This window comes from Zootermopsis nevadensis, unplaced genomic scaffold (genome assembly GCF_977971745.1).
Source record: "Zootermopsis nevadensis isolate Lab colony 2312 unplaced genomic scaffold, Znev_1.0 Znev_ptg000020l, whole genome shotgun sequence".
NCBI classification, from domain to species: domain Eukaryota; kingdom Metazoa; phylum Arthropoda; class Insecta; order Blattodea; family Termopsidae; genus Zootermopsis; species Zootermopsis nevadensis.
Window position 1 is genome coordinate 9386918 of NW_028259152.1, and position 13324 is coordinate 9400241.

Below are 13324 nucleotides of genomic sequence, written 5' to 3' on the forward strand. Positions count from 1 at the left end.
CATTAATATAACATAGAGTATCTAATTGGGCACTCAATAATCATTCAGTTACTTAAAATAAGTAACGCAAGTCGTGATGTGTTGATTAAAATGTAGTCGTACACATGTCGTAGAAGACCGATGCTCAGATATTTTTAATACCACTGTAAGAAATAATGTAAATGAATTTTAGTTTCAAGTTTCTTCCTGCGTCCTTTGGTCAAACAATTTATTTATAGAATATTTCAGAGATAAGTATTAAGAAATTGCTATATGTTTAAAGCTCTTAAAATTTTCCATTATTAGAAATCTAAATAAAAATATTTTTTAATATATTAAAACAAAAGTACATGTATCTTTCTACTGATATTGTTAAATAAGCATACTGTGTAATGTTTGTAAAAGAAATATTTTGCTTTCAGCACTGAAATTACTGCTTACGTCTTACCATTAGGGTGATGCCCATGTAACGTGACCTCAGGGAACAAACACTATCCCCTCCAATTTCTGTTCTTATTCTTCGAACACTTTGCAACCTTTAATCTCTTTTAATCACGTCTGCTGCAGAGATTAAAAACATTTTTCCCCCTTCTTCGTTTTCCATATAAGAAGAAGGGAAAGAAGGCGGGTGAACGGAAGGGAATTGTAACTCCCCAGTAAAGTACGTTCGTGGAGCAAAAGATCTTAACTAGTTAAAAGGAAGGACGTAAAGAGAAAAATATGTGCAGGGTTTTTAAATTAGCCATCGTTTTTATCGGGTGATCAAGTTAAAAGTAACGTCATATAGTTTCAACATTGCTATTACAAAAACGTCAATTTTTTTTTTGGTCCTGAAGAAGAAGGTGGTAAGAAAACTTTGTATTTAAGATATTTTCTTGTCATGGAAAAAAAGTAATATGTGTAGAATGGATCAAACAAAAAGGGAATAAATAGGATACAGAATTGAATAAAATCAGGGAGACAGGAAGAAGAAAAGAAGAATAAAATACAAGAAATTAAGTTATTGGAGAAAGTGAGAAAATTAAATAAATATTCGTATGAAAATGCGTAGGTGTACATTTCATCAAATGCGGTTAAAGTAATTAATTCAGGATGTATGAGAGTAATGAAACACATTGGTTAAGAAGATGAAGTAAACTGAAGATTTAGAAAGGAGATGCGTATAGATGAGGATACTATTAAAACAAATCTTACAGAAATAGGGCTATGTACATTTGTGTTTTGGATGCATCTGTCTCATTTTCTTGTCGCTTATTCTCCTTCAGAAACAGATAATCTCTCTTCAGGACCGCATTTCCTAACATCTTCAACTTAAGTATACTTTTCACTTACAGTAATATATTTCACACCTGCACAAAACAAGCTCAGTTACAGTCTTAAACGTTGATTAAGACTACCATATATTTATATAAAATAAACTGATACGTAATATTAAAGCTTTGATTGAGTAACTGAATGAAAAAACGTAAAGACACTGAAATTAACAAGGGAAGAGACAATATATTGATAATGAAGGTTCCAAGGCAGTGTCCATTCGTCTTTCTGGTAGATGTAGTTTGCAGAGAAGACGAGGGTGTCGGAAGTGGAGCAGACAAGGAGAGACGCTGAGTAGGGTCTTGCATCATTTGATTCGAATTTCGAATTTCTATATCTATCATTGAAGGACGGAATTTAGTTAATTATTTTAACTAACATAGAAGAGTGCGGACTTAAGGCGAAGTTGTGATGTTAATATTCGAAAGGATATTTTAGGGGCGTGCAATTTAATGTAGAATTTTGTTACAAACTCAGCATTTGCTGTAGGACCGAAAAAAACACACGAAAAACCGTGTAGCCGAAGCTTGTGTAAATATAATTAAAAATTAGTTCTTACCTCAACAGAAAACGCAACTCGTCTCATTAAAATATTAATTTGTTAATTTTGTTAAGGAAAAAAATTGTTGTTTATTCTGAGTATTATATGAAACTTAGATATACACTCCCTGGACAAAATGCAGAGTTAAGAAATTTTAAAGCATGTGGCACATATACTTACCACTCGGTTTTAAATGGTTAATATAGTGTCGTTAATAGCGCTCAGGGTAATCAATATCTACTATAAAATTTAAGTGTTGTAACATTTTATAGTATACTTATGATACAGTACTTTGTATCAACATTTTATATTCTTCTTGTAAAACAAACAAAAAAGTCCCTTCTTGTTATTGAGAAAGGGTTCTAGCGCTGTCGTGGGACGATGAGCGAAGAATTACGTACCCATTAAGGGAGGATTAAAGAAATTCTAGGGGAGGGCTGGACCCCGGGGAGAAGTGCGCTGATGTGATTTTGGGATTCTTCATATCTACGACAGTCAGTTCTGCTGAAAAGTAGCTAGAAGCATGAGACAGCTTGTTTCTGTTTGCAAACAGTTTTGTAGTAAGATTGCAAGAAAGACCTCGAGCAGTACAGAAAGAAAGGAAAAGGATAGAAAGAGAACAGAAAAAAAGAAAAGAAATACCGGAAGATGTTAGACAGGTCGAAGGAAGCAATTATTTAGAACAAGTTAGGTAGGAAAAATAAGGAAGATAGTTATGAATAAGAAAAAAAAGAAAGAAGGAAAACTAGCAGAAAGGAAATAAAATATCGTATAGATTTTTCTCCTCTTCTGGGTTGTAGCTGCGTGTATTCATCGCCCTGACGATGGAGGCAGCAATGACCAAAGAAACACTGGTAAACTTCTACCAGACTACGCTGCGCTACAACCAGAAGACAGCCATCTTCGGACTCATTGCCGTGAGAATCTCAGATCCTAACTACATTATTTGAATTCCATAAGAGGAGAAATTCCTCTGGAACCTCCAGATGGAGCTGGTCCTGACTACAACACGCGAGTTATTCTGATCCGGACTAAAAAGAATACAGATGGTCTGAAGCGGTGTATCGAGGAGGGGTGAACGATAATCCTATTGCGGTGTGTGCCTCCTCCCTCGTCTCCTCACTTAGAAGCGAACCGGCTCATACACAATTCATTCCTCCTCTGCCTTTAGTACCTTCGCTGACATCATACACTTGCAACTACTGCACTAGACTCACGCGAAGTGTCAGGAAGACTCATATTTGTAGACCCTCTACATGCTTTCCTCTGCTCCCTTAAATAATGTGAACGCAGAATGGGCTAGCCGAGTTCTGTCCTTACCATCCGAAAGCCGTAGCCTTCATATTTGTGAATTCTGTCTCAAATTTCGACCCAGTGACCGCTTGACCTGACTGAGGTTTCTTGAGGTTTCGTCAGCACCTCTCGGCAAAAATCCAGATGAAAACTGATAACAGGCCACGACAGTTTTCTTATATATCCTTTACCATATTACTACTCATGATATCAATCGACGCTAGATATTCTCAGTAGTTGAACAACCATTGTTAAATATGACAGGAATTAACCAAATTTTCCTGTCTCCCCTTAATTCTTTCTTTCCCTGCCCGTTTATATCATTCGTTTTTATTGCAAGTCCCTTTTATTCTCTTTTCCCCTGTACTTTCTTGGTACTTCTTTCTATTTTCCTTCTTTCTATCCTTCCCGATCTTTAATTCTCTTCTTTTCCATTTGATTTACTTTTGATTCTCGCCTTCTTTCGTGTTTTCTTAAACTAGTCTGAAAGGAACAAAGCAAGAATGCAATTTCACGGCTCAAGATCGTCTGCCAACAGTCGACATCTCTTAAACCAATCAAGAAATTCGTTGTTAATATAGCATCCGAAAGTCTGCCTTGTCCATAAAAGCCGTGCGGAACCAGGCAATTTTTAGCTAGCAGTTCTGTGTCCAAATAAACAACCATTGCTACCTAGCGGACACATAGTAAACCACATTGGACAGCAAGTCGAGGCTTACGCTAACCTCGTATCAACTTTAACAGCGCTTGGCTGGCTGCAGCTGTTTAAAGATGCATTTTATATGATCGGTTTTGCTGTTTTCCATTATATGGAGTACCACCCTGCAGTAGGGTAAGCAAGATGCTGGTACAGGTTTGATACAATGAGAGTGTATAAGCATATCTATTTAAGACTCAGACACAAGACAATCGTCTTACCGCTATGGTTTCGACAGAAGGAATAAGTCTCGCAGTGGAGGGGGAAACGGGGTTGGAGGAGGTTGAGGCAGCTTGGAGTTGAGAACACTCTCTGTGACGAGAATTCGAACCCACAAACTCATGGTGACAAGGCCGGATTCCGCGGTCCTCTCAAAGTTGAATATTACATGAGGCGAGCCGCATACTGTGCTGCTCTCTAGGATTACAAAAATTAACTGTTTCCAACGGAGTATAAATCCAAGTTCGCTGCTTGTCCAGAAACTTCAAAATGTCGTCGAGTGACGTTAGAAGCTGTTCGTCTATCGTTGGATTCCTGACGCGAATAATGCTCGGCTTTATTTATGAAAGCCATTCTAACAAGTATCAGGTCTTGTGGCCTCTTGTGGTTCCAATCTTTAAATGTATTGATAATAATAATAATAATAATGATCCCATAAATTGTTTTAGATATTATAGTATACCATTTCCGCAACCATCTCACACACACACATTCTGTCTTACTATGATAATATTACCAGCAACGCTCTGGTGTCTTATTCTGTAGGTACTTGGTTCAATCTCGGCCCAGTTACAAGCTATACAGACTGAGATTTTCATGGATTTTCTCAGTAATTAAACGAATACCGATACAATATGCAGGCAAACTCCGATACAGGACCCCTCTTTGTCCGCCATAAATAACAGCTTAAAAGTGGGAGTGTTACTTTAAAAAACGAGAGAACTGCCCGTCAATAATGACGGAAAAAATGCAAAGTTGTGTTTGAAGAACACATTTTTATTAAAAAGTCTAACAACGTACCATATATAAACTATAATCATTGCTTATCATTGCTTAATTAAGAAACGTACGAAATTTTAACATGAAAACGTCTGTTTTGATGCATTGTGTAGAAGTTCATGGATGAGTAAACAGAAATCTATTTCAGTATATTGTTTTCTCAAAGCAGCACACAGGGAGATCTCGGTTTACGAACTAGTTCCTTTCCAAGATGTTCGTTATGTATGTCTTGTATTTCTGAGCTTTTACGATACGTGTCGTATACGTTCAAGCGTCAAAACCATGTACTAAACATCGCAAGTGATGATTCTATTATATTATAATAGGGGGAAACACCGATTTCTTTCTCAAGTGAAAACATTCTACGCGACGTGGCATGTAAACCAAAGTTCTTTTACTGGCTAGATCAGTTTTAATATGCAAGAACGGTTCATTATAATTATCATATACTAATTTTCTGATAATTATTGTAATAAAAACATTTTTTAAAAGTTTATTTATTTAAATCTTACAATTATGTTCACTATGCGTTTGGCATTTCGCTTTATAAAGAACTCTATCTATTGGCGACTTTAAGAAATTTTGAATGAATTGTGACGTTCGTTATAGCGAATGTTCGTAAACCGAGAGTTAGAAAATTTAAAATGATATGTAAATATAGGCTTAGTATGAATGACTTTCTTTCACTGTTGTTGCTTTTTTCTTTTTTGAGAAACAAATGAAAAACAATCTAAGTAATGTCTACGAACAGAAGTTCGAGTTAATGAATGTTAAAGAACGTGGTATACATGGTTAACAATGTACTGTAAGGAGTAAAACGCGCATAAAATAACTCTTCGCTAAAGAACCAAATGAAAAACCAGATACCAGTCACAGATTGCGAAAGCATATGGTGTACAGCGTAAAACCCACGCAACTGTCTTCTTGTTTCAGTAACGTTCCAGCAATCTCGAAAAATAGAGTTCCTTTCAGAACCAAGCAATAATAAGCTTTTCTTTCTTTCTCTATAGGTATTTTTTTCGTATTTCTATTTAAAATTCTTATATATAAAGTACTAAAGCCCTTTTCGAAAACGAATTTCAGCAGACAGAAAAATAAATATGTATATCTCAAAACAGAAAGGAAAAAAAATTCAATATTTAAAATATAATCCCAGAGTAGAAAAAGCGAGAGGATTCTAATGGAAGACTGATACATTGATTCTCTTTAGATCTCGGACTGTTTCTTGAAAGTTGGCCTGCCTTAAAGGAAGGAAACATAAGTACAGCCAGTCGGGGAATGTGGTTACAAAGAGTGAGATCATTCATACCAGAAGAAGAGACGGGAGTCGATAATAACAGTTGAAACCCCTCGAAATGTCTCATGATTGATCGAAAGGAAATTAAAAGTGCAAGAAGAGGAAATATGGCAAGAGATCTGAAAAGAAACTCAGACTCATATCTGAGGTAGAATATAAACGTTTACAAAGAGAACTCTGATGTTTCATAAATCGGAGATAATTTAATTGATGCCAAGAATATTGATAATTATAGGGAACAACTATAGTAGTAGCACACACAAATTTCGTTCTACAGCCCTTTTTTGGTTTCAGTGCCAAATTCATCAAGTGGTACTACAAGTTCAGTCAGAGCAAGACAATGTAACCAGCCTCCATCTGAATCCGCATGCTTCCTTCCTCTAAGCAGTCTCTCAAGATATTATTTAGAAGACAAAATATTTCCATCCGTCAGTCATAATAATATAAGTAACAAACTAACTAACTAATCAACCGACTATTATAGATGGCTGTCTTCTGGATTATTGCGCGGTGTAGTCTGGTAGAAGTTTACTGACATTCCATAGGTGCTTGCTGCCTCCATCATCAGGTCGATGAGTGATTATGAAGGAAGCAAGTACCTCTTAAACGTCTATAAAATTCTACCAGACTAAACGACGCTATAACACAGAAGACAGCCATTTTTATACTCGCCAATGTGAGATCCTCAAATATCATAAGAGTGACTTGAACAAGTATTACAATTATTAACATGTTAAAATTTAATTAAATTCAGTTAATTTTATGGTTAATTTAATCGAAAGCCTAAACAAACTTTATGAGTCCTTTCACATGTTCTGATTAAAGTAATTATAGATGACATGAGTTATTACAGCACATCCCTGCTTAGTGATTTGCTTCATTTAATCTCGAAGCAATGATTCGAAGCCGGGTCCATTTTGTTTCGAAGCAAATTTTCTGACTGCTACATCGTTGTGTTAATAGAATTTGTATTTTAATATATTTAAATATATTTTTAAACTGTATAGATTATACAACATTAACGGAAGAAAAATTAGAATTAGAAACTACGAAATATGTTAAAGTGCTATCACAACACTTGCATGGAGAGACTGAATAAAAAAACGGAAAAAGATTTTCAAAAAGCCTGGTGACATTAGATTTCTGATAATTTTAAATTTTAAAATCACCAACTAATGACTAAATTCGTTTTTTAGGATGTGTGACTCGAGATAAAATTATCCAGGCCTTGCTCCTTTCATGAAACAAGACGTACTCTGCATGATTTTCTGTCCTTATTCACGCGAACTTCCTTGATGTCAGTTGAGTGGAAGTTACATTGAGGTCTCACAATATCCCATTGTCTTATAATTATAATTCTTCTACTTCCTTCACATATTCATTCTCACTATTACTCTCATTTATTCGTCTTTCTTTCTTCACTCATTATTTTCCCATCCCATCCACGATTCTTTGATTCTTAAGCCTCGGAGTTGCGACATCTTGGAACTGCTAAATACCCTGTCCTCCTTCCCTTTACTGAAATACAGCCTGAACCCAGACCTTCTTCTGATCTTCTTTACTTAAATATGGTAGCAATTATTCTTACTGTGTTTTAAAACCTTTAAGAAGGCCATTCTTTCCTCCATAGTCTTAAGAGAGACAAACCACACAAAAGATTGGCTTTATAATAAAAACACAGAGATGGGGGTTGGGTGGCTAGATGGAATGATGTTAAAACCTTCACAGGGCCCTTCTTCATTTCCATCTCTGTCTTTTCTTTCTGTGCAAAGACATTGCTTGGAGAGAGACAAAATCGAGAAACGACATTTTAATCTCCCTGATTCTTAAGCTATCTAAAGCTTCTTCGTTGTATGCCAGAGAGCAGCACCATATAAAGAGTGGAAAATAAATGAATCTAGTAAAATACATTCTTGCAACTTCTTATTCTTCTTCTTTCTTGGGTTGAAGCTCTTCTTCTGTAGTGTTTTCTGAATAAATTAAAGTCACTGTATCATGAGGCTTAAAGTAGATTTTTGAGAAGATCGCAGAGACGGAAATAAAAATACAAAGAGGATAAAATAATGCCCAACCTTTGGAACTATTTAGAAGGAGACACAAATAAAGGATGTTTAAAAAGCAATAAATCTTTGTTTTGATTCCAGTAGTAGTATGAAGCAGAAGAATATAAATTGCTACTGCTGTAAGTAATGCAGCACCACCACCACGTATCATGGGATATGCAAAGAAATTTAGAATATCAGTGGAAATTATAAAATGAAAGGAGAAAAAGCAATTTCCTTTACTCGAAAGTCTGGTAGCACAAAGAAGAAAGCTTTCAAATAATACTTACTCTTTAAATAATGATATTATGCTATTAATTCATCATGTCTTAATGTTTAAAATCGACTTCGCTAAGAAAATGTATTTCAGATGTATTTTTTATATTTTCGAGATATTTTAATTTCCAAGATCTAGATAAAAATAGATAAACGACGTTTGGAAAAGTGGATCTCAATCCGTATTGGGGTAGAAAGAAAGTGTATCCGCCCTTAAGTCTCGTAAAATAAAACTGGTCCTTGTCGTTTGACTTTAAGGAAAAGACTAGATGTAAAATGACCAGTGTGAAAATATAGGGAAATTGTAGTTTTTCGTAATGAGTGTTTTACTTTGTAAGACTTGAGGTTTTCACAGCGGTGAGTATGAAGATTTACGTCTTCTGGGTTGTTGCGCTGTGTAGTCTGGTCGATATTAACCAACGTTTCAGAGGTCATACTGCCTCCGTCATCAGTGTTAACATCAACCAGACTACACAGCGCAACAACCCAGAAGACGGAAATCTTCAGTGTTTTACTTGTTTGCCAGCCACTGGCCTTTAAAATCGTTTATTGCAGATAAAAGTCGATTGTTGCAACGTTAATTATACTACGAATATCACATGCATATATATATTGACAAAGTTACACAATATTTATTCTTCTATTTCCAACAGGAGCTGATTGCCGATGTGACACCACACACACAGACTGCTATGGGTGGATACTTTTGAAACTAACCTTATATAAACCGTTAAGATTATGTATCGTAAAACGAGATATAACAGGTTTGTTCACTGATCTTAGGTTATTTAACATTGCTGTCTCAGTTGCAAACGTTATTCAATGTTGAAATTAATGATCGTGGTATATTTAAAAATAATGTCTTGGTATTTGACTAAAAATATAAGACAAACATTACGAAAATTTCAAACATAAATGTCAGTTTCAAACTGAATATAGAACCTGCGACAGTCGATCGGTTGGACTATCGCTGTTCTAACCTGTACCTTTCTTCGTTCCATAGTCCATTCGAAGGAAAAGAACGAATTGTACTTGAGCCAAAGTTCAAAGTACAAAAGATATCAGAAGAAAACAAATGTCAAACAACTGACAGATAAAAATATTTATAGCTGACAAAAGACACAACGGAGATATATGACGTTAAACCAAACGAACCCCATAGCAGTTATAAAGACGTGACTGTCATGCAAAGCGACATTTTAACGAATAAGGGCATTTCAAATTCCCTTAAATCATTGTTATTCTTCTTTTTCTTAGCAATATTCTTCATTCAATCTGATATTGAACACTTATTTACTGACCCCATATAAACACGAACTCCATAAAATATAAACACAGACACCAGAAAACTTGATATCTTTCAACGTATATAAATGTAGGCTTCGTCTACAAGAAATTTAAATTCAACCCTAATTCTAAGTATCTGGAATGAACCACGATAGAACGCAAATAATGATAGTATGTAACAGTATATAAATTCGTTTTCATCGTGTTCACAATTTATATGCAACTGTGGATAGATCCACTCGAAGTTAAAGCGGTCCATTTGCTTATGCATTACTGGCTTAATTAATGCCAATTTGTTTCTTACATTACATTCACTCTAAATTGTATTTGTTTTCCATGTATTTAAATGTATAACGTCAGTGATTTAACTCTGCTTCAATAGAGGACAAGATTACCGCATAACGTCCACCATAATTTCAGCATTTTTTCTTAACCGGATTCGGTCTCTGATCTCATTAAGGCAAACGTGGACTCACCGAATGGGTAATCGGACAGTCACAAGGTCACTACCAAAACTGAACAACACAGACACAAGAGAGAAAAAAAAATAATGCGACGAGCAGTGTAACCAGCCATTAAGTTGTAAGTATTTAGGAGGTCCAAGGTTTCAATTTCGACCCGATTATCGACTATCCTGATTAAATTTTTCGTCGTAAAGATGGTTGTCTACTGGCATTCTACGCCGTGTAGACTTGTACATCGCCCTGATGATGGGGGAATCAAGTACTACTGAAACTTAGGTAAACGTCTACCAACCTGCATGGCACAGCAACCCGGAAGATAGCCAACTTCATAAACATCGCCTTGAGAACCTAAAATCTTACAAAGTTTTCTTCCTTTCACTCAGTCGCTCCAGGAAAATGCCATAATACTCTTTTATTTGGAGGTCTGGGTTGGAATTTATACGTGGTGACCAGCAATCGAGATCCTAAGTTTTACTTAATAGTTTCCTTAAAAATAGGTCACGTCTGTTTCCTTCCACATCCATTCCACTTCATGATTTTGATCCACTCTACCATATTACGGTGTACAAATTATGATACTGAAAATACGTCGTTGAATAAACCAAAAATACGTCATCAGACGAACACATGATAGCCGTTATCTGTCTTGGGTCCACACCGCAGTTGAAATCGGATCCACACACTACTCTCGTTAATTAATTTGGTCACTGAACTGCGACAGACAAAGGCTGTAACAAGACAGCGTTCTGATCTTTTGAGCTACACGGAGCGCTCAGTGTGTAAGGGCCTTTCTAAGAAAAATTGAAGCAAAACGACACAGTTCTTGGTATTTAGAAGAAAACAGTAAACTTGAGGAGCTTTCAATGAAATTCTATGATCAAACAGACTAACTAAAGACGTAGTAAAACACATTAGACCATATGATCAACTAAAATGTACACAAACTCGGTCGTAGTAATTAGACGGGATGTTTGGTTCCATTCCTTTTGGAGATCTAATATAGTAATTGACCTATCAGCAAATGGTGGAAATTTCTGTGCAAGGAAAAGGAACATGGAACTTTGTGTTTCACACGAGTTTCCTAATAGGACTTATAACAGTAAGACACAGAGCGAGACTTAATGAAGTGACGACAGGCGGTGCTTAATGTAATGGAAGTTACCGTGATAGGTACGTTATCATCAGTTATATAAATGTTCGTTTGTAAATATAGACCGAGTACAAAAGAACTTTCTACTTTTACAACCACACAGAAAACGAGAGTTTTTATATATCGGCTGGTGTGCGCGTGATGTTCTAAGTAAGCCACATTTGTTTTCCTTGTCATTTTAAAAGTGTAAATTTCTATTTTACTCACCCGGTATATTATAATCTATTTCAGAATCATCATAAGCAGGAGGCTTCAGTACGTATTTTTTAAAGTTTTTATTAAATAAAGGTGTAGACTCCGAGATGGGCGGAGCCTGTAGCAAATATGGTAGATATTAAGAAAAGCATACGAAATCTTAGTCAGGAAACCTCAAATGAAGAGACCGCTTGCAATCTAGGCCTCAGGTGGGAGATAATATTAACACTGATCTTAATGAAAGACGGTGTAGCAATCGGAACTGTATTCAAGTGGCTCTAGAGTGGGAAAAGTGGCGGGAATTTTAAATATGTAATAATCTTTGGATTCTATAAAAACAGTTAAATTTTAACTGAACGTCTATGAGCTTCGAAGATGGACTATACTACACATACTCTGCATCACTAATAGTAAGGCACATAAAATAAATGAGAATTCACACATTTCAGTGGAAAAGCTGAAAGAATATAGAATTTTATATTTAAATAAATCTCAGGGAAATCAGTTATGAGATTAATCTGACTCAGAATGGTGTCCAGTGGCGGATTTTTCTGAACTTTCCATTGACGCCGAGGTCTCACAAATGGCTTCTAAGCTCCATATTTTATTAATTTGTTTAACAATAACGTGACAATTTGTCGAATAGTCAGACACTGTACTAAACCGTTTGTGTGTGTGAAAATTACAACTGGAAATAGGGTTTTGAGGTTATGCGTACCTAACTGGCCTTGAAGTTAATATATAAAGTACGCATATCTGTTATTGCGAAGCTAATTATGCCAGAGACAACGTATTGCACAGAGTGAAGAAGTTTATTAATTTTATTTTGTTAAATACGATATATACAATATCGAAAAATGTTCGAAATTAAACTTGTAGACCTAAATAAGATCTGTTATTTACGTTATGTTTAAATATTTTGTAACAAGAAAAGTTGTTAAATGAACTGATAAGTAACCAGTAAAATTTCAAACATAAATTTAAAGGAAAATATACTACATACAAGTACCAAATTTTATCAAGATATATTTAAGCATCTGAGACCTGGAACATGAGGACGCACAGACACTATTTTTCTATTGTGCGTTCATGAACTCTGTGCGAAAGACACGGAAAATAACCATCGGAACCTGAAACGAATGCATGATACAGCTAACAGTGGAACAAGGACACGTGTGGCACTTTGTATAAGGGACCAGAGAAAGAGGTCTTCTTGAAATGCATAATTACTAATAGAATCAGATTAGGGTCAGTGGGAAAATTACATTACGCCACGCGCTTTTTGAATGATACAATTGCAAACACGAACTTGACACAGATGTGAGGCAGGATTTCACTGTATGCAGGTCACTGTTTTGTGTAGCACTTCAGAAAGAAAGAAAGAAAGAAAGAAAGAAAGAAAGAAAGAAAGAATAGCAAAGAAGGTAAGTAATAAAGCAACGGAAAACGTCAGTATATAGGCCTAATATATAACGAAAGGGAAAAAGACAGTAAGAATGAAAGAAACAAAGGAAAAATGAAAGCGAGTAAGAAGCAAAGAAACAAGAGAAAGATAATGAAGCTGAGAGAAATAAACCAATAAACAACAAATATAGGAAATAATACGAAATCAAGAGAGATAAATAAAATAAATAAATAAAATAAGGATACAAATTAATAAATGAAAAGTGAGAAAGGACAGAAGAGAAAATGAAGGAGGTAAGAATTAAAGTAGTTTCGACAAAAATGTGAGTAAGGTTCATGTTAATATCTTATCAGTTTGTGACTTTGAAACAATTTCATATATATCG

The 13324-nt window shown here is 35.4% G+C and overlaps 1 protein-coding gene across 1 annotated transcript in view; it reads right to left on the minus strand.

Annotated features, from left to right (window-relative positions):
• dve (SATB1_N and homeodomain domain-containing protein dve) overlaps positions 1–13324 on the minus strand; it is a 192681-nt gene that overhangs the window by 162836 nt on the left and 16521 nt on the right. The gene's annotated exons all lie outside the window — the stretch shown is intronic.